This window comes from Perna viridis, chromosome 3, assembly GCF_037379345.1.
Source record: "Perna viridis isolate PV_CMFRI_1.1 ecotype Kerala chromosome 3, ASM3737934v1, whole genome shotgun sequence".
Lineage (NCBI taxonomy): Eukaryota > Metazoa > Mollusca > Bivalvia > Mytilida > Mytilidae > Perna > Perna viridis.
In genome coordinates this window covers 25,571,955-25,576,735 of record NC_142447.1, presented here as the reverse complement: position 1 = coordinate 25,576,735, position 4,781 = coordinate 25,571,955, and positions in this window count along the sequence as shown.

Sequence of the window (4,781 nt, the reverse complement as noted above, 5' to 3'; positions counted from 1 at the left end):
TATCAAAAATAAAAATGTATAAGCTTTTCACCCATGAATCATATTTTGCATCATTCTTAGCTGGAGTACTACTTAGTACTTTTTAAAGAGTAATCAAGGGAACCAATGTTATAGCGGTAATCAAAAGAATGTAATCCAGGGACAAAGACCAGACATGCAAAACAGACATACCAAAAAATATATTTTTATCATCATTCGTATAGGACACATACTTTCAGGTTAAAAGAAAATTTGGCAGATTTATGGTGTATTCTTATTCATATACCAATCATTCTTTCACATTTTGTATGCCTTGCGACAACAGTCATTTGATTAATCAAAATTTCTTTCTGTTTATTCGGTTTCCTATTCTATGAATACAACAAAACGTAAAATTTAGAGTTTTTAAGGAAATACCTTAACATGAATCTCTTGTAGATATATTCAACTGGTTTATGTCTTCGTATTTGTAGCTATGTTATAAATGTCATTTTGTCTGCAATAAAGGTCATCCTAAGATGCATATTTACCTCTTTCAACCCTACATCCAACAGCGACCATTTCATCAACAACTTTTCTATATTCGTTTACTTTACGTATGCTCTTACTATTGCTATTTTCATCATAAAAGTAATAATTAGAGTATCCACTGTCCCACTTGACATATACACTAGCTGTAATATCAAAATATAAATTATAAGATATTAACTGTCAAGCCACCTTGCAAAGATTATAAAGTATGGATAAGACATATAACGCTTTATAGGAAAACAGTGACAAATAAACAATAGATGGAAGCAAGAACATATAACAAGAACAGATATGGTGAATATGCCAAAGACACAAAAACGCCACCGGAATGAAAATGATATGAGCTCAAGGCCATCCATGGGTCTTCGATGGATGATGAAGAAAACTAACACCACAAGGCAGACTGCAGCTGGCCCCAAAACAACATTATTCACATGTACAGTGGAATAATTGTCCCATATTATCTAGCAACATAAAAGTGAACTGAAAGTGAAAACGAAACAAAACATAGAGAGGCCAGAAATTTCTGACTGAAGACAGGCGCAAAACAGTGCGGTGAGTTTTAAGTACTTTGGCGTGATCATAATTAACCCCCCGGTCCTTTTAACTTGCAAATCGTGCTAAATTATTTTCGCGTTTCATACGCCTCGATTTTTTTTCGTCAGGTTCATACAAGACAGTGGGGAAGAACTAAGATAATAAGGTTCTATTTTATTGCAGTTAATAGGCATTTAATTTAAAGAAGTTATTGCAATATTTATAATAATTACATATTCTACACAAACCTTAAAATTGTATTGATATAATGAGCGCAAAAATGTTGTCATCTCATGTTTTGTTTTGGTAAATATATACCACTCCTAAAAACTACAGGACATTTTCACAGCGGTCATAATTCTTAATAAATGTATTCAGTTTTCCCTACAATGGGATCACATTTCTGAGTGATTTTGAGTTTTTTACTGTGGTAAATATCAATTATATTATTACAATTTCCCTAAATACTAACCGCAAAATCTACAACTGATTAATCGTGTTTGAATTGAATGGATTTTGAAGTAAAACTGTAAATCCAATGGGAATGTCTTTAGTATAGTAAGTGCATGTATAATCTTAATTGGTTGATATATGTCTAATTTAGTCGACCACGTGCTTTCTATATCATAAAACTGATTAACATGAGACTAGCTGCATCAAAGTTTAATCATCAAGATAAGTGTAGATTTTTATATCAAAATAGTCAACCACCAAAGAAGTTTGCCACCAGCAGAAGAAATGAAGTCAAAATTGCTTATATATGTAAATTGTTTGCTCTATCTTTAGAACAGTTTATAATATACATATTCATAACGACAATTGTAATTCAAGTATGATATACTTGAATCTTTTTCCCTATCACGGTTCCAGGTAGCTCAGAGTCTTGATTATTAAAAAATCCAGTCAGTGATAATTAAAGAATTAATGAATAACAATTATATGAAAAATAGAAAAAGACACAAGGAGTTTTAAAATCGCTATTTTCTAGTCTCGTCTTTCAAGAGTAAAAATTACATAAAGGCCTATGCTCACAGTTGGCAGTTATATTCCAGATAAAAAGAAAAGTCAAAAGTTTTTTTTTTCCATTTTTAAGAATATTCACACAAACCCTTAAAACACAAATTGCTGGTAAGCATTTGAAGAAGTAATATTGTTTATAATGTTTTAATTGGTCAATACATTCAAACCAATAATCAGATATTTCCATTAGTTAATGATATGCCTCTTACATTACTCATGTAATGGTATTATTTAGTTTGTACACACCATTTAGGCTTAAGCATAAATTTGACAACACGTAAATCAGCTATAATAGGGATCTCATATGAAGATAATTATTCAAAACCTAAATAAACACAGGTTGCTTAGGAATAAGTTGCTTAAAAGAGTAATCAAGAGAACCAAGATTATAGCGGTAATCAAAAGAATGCAATCCAGGGACAAAGACCAGACATGGAAAACAGACATACACAACAAAGAACATAAAGTAACTAAAATTAAACATCAGCAGATAAGCAACTCGGACTCCACTAAAAAATGGGAGCATGGACCAGGTGCACCGGTAGGGTAAGCGTTCAACGTATGATAATAACAGTACTTGGCTATAACATGTTGTTTGTAGAGTAACTTTTCTGTATCTAGAATAGAGTGAACATACAACTTTTGTTGCAATACATTGACATTGAGTAGTAGAGAAATCTTTAATATTCCTTAGAGCAATCAATCATGGAAAGGGAAACAAGAAGTTTGCAATCAAATCAGTAAAATAGGACACGGTAGAGAAATGGGTAACTAATTGACAGTTACAAATTTTAATTAATTTTAGATTTTCGTTTCATGTGTTTACCCCATTTGTAATTGATATGTTTGTTTATCACAGTAGTATCTAAGTTAACTCTAGAATTTGAATGAATCTGTTTTGTCAATGAACAAAGTAAGCCAAAATACATCTAGAACGCAAATACCAAACCTTCTTCGTATGTGTTTCTAGTACTAGGATGGATTTTGTTCATTCTTCGGAAATCCATCCTATATCTGTAAAGTAATTGATAAACGTAACACAATATTATTGTGAGCTGTTATTCACTGCAAATTTAACAAGACTTACTTCCTAAGTTAATTGTGTCTATGTTTTATGAGGGTATTAGGTTCCAATTATTTTTATTTAGAATTTACTCTTTGAGAACTGAATTTAAGAAATAAATAGAATAAGCGGTGTTGTCAAGCCAACAATCTTATAAGATCCTAACGTAACATTGTTTGTATATTTTATCTAGTACTCTTCATTATGAATTATATTATAGACAGACATTCAATACTTATACACTAGGTTGGATATTTGGTAAATGCAAGGGAGTAACAATAGCACATTTATAATTTGAATATGGAAATTTGTACAAGAAAGAAATATTAACGTTTTCAGGTACATGCTTAAGTCCAACAAGGGACATAAAATACTTAATTAATCAAAAGTACACATTAATTGTGGTTGCTTTTCAATGTTTTTTAAAAAAAATTTCTTTTAAAGCATCATGCAAAAGTAAACAAAGTGTGCACATTTTTGCGCTTCATACTTTGGTTTGAAATCCTTCAGAATGGCTAATAGGTAATTTCTTATACAAATGAAAGGTTTTTACCGAAGTTGCTCATAAATAACTTATAACAAAATATTTCGCTGGGTGCAGCTTGATACGACTGCAGTTGTCCAACACTGAACAGTTTTGGCAAGTATCGTATATCATTCAAATTTGATATAGCTTTGAATTTGATTACTATAAGATATTTAACACGGAAAAAGAATTTGACCCGAATCGAAGTAGTGACTTTTTAGCCCATATTCCTAAATGGTTCCAGTTGAATTAAGCCAAGCTTCTTTTGCTGGTATGGTATATGGTAATAAAATTTTAAAGAGACCCATTCTCTATTAATCACGTTATGGTATAGATGCAAGGAAAACTCTTGTTTCAGTGTTCAAGTCTTGATCCCTAAAATAAACACCAATCTAAACATTGTTGTATACAATATTGTGGATCAATATCCTGGACATGCATATGCCTTTACATGATTATATATCTAATTCTATGCAATGCTTTTTAGGCCCATATTTGGGCCCTAATTATAAAAAGGTTAGGGCCATAACATCAAAATCGAAACTAAACTTCCTTTTGTGGTTTGAAATCTTGATATAATCAAAATTATATAAAGATTTATCAACTAATATTTAATATAGTTCCCGATAACTAAGAGTCTACGGACGACGACGACACGGGCGACAGCGCAATACCATTACACGTATAAAAACCAGTGAAACAATTTCTCATTTGTACTGTTCCATAAAAGAAACAAATATTGTAGGGAAAAATTAAGAGGACTATCAAACACATCGCGACTGTTAAAAGTAAACTATTAAATATGTGATACTGTGTGATAGTTGAAAAAAGGAGTAAAAGTTGTCTAATACATGTTTTCATTGTACTTAATCTGTTTTGTTTGATGTGTACCTATATGTCTCAGTAATGATACAATACATTGATATATATTCAGTTCTTTAAAACGAAACTTCTTTATTTTTATTAACACATTTGATATAGTACAGTTTAAAACCGCCCTAATATCATAAAAATCAAAACCTTAATTTCAATTAAATTTTGATTTCTTTTGTACATTGAATCGTAATTCATAATCATGGAATTTATTTCGACACTTTAAAAACCCATTCAACCTTAACCGGTTGA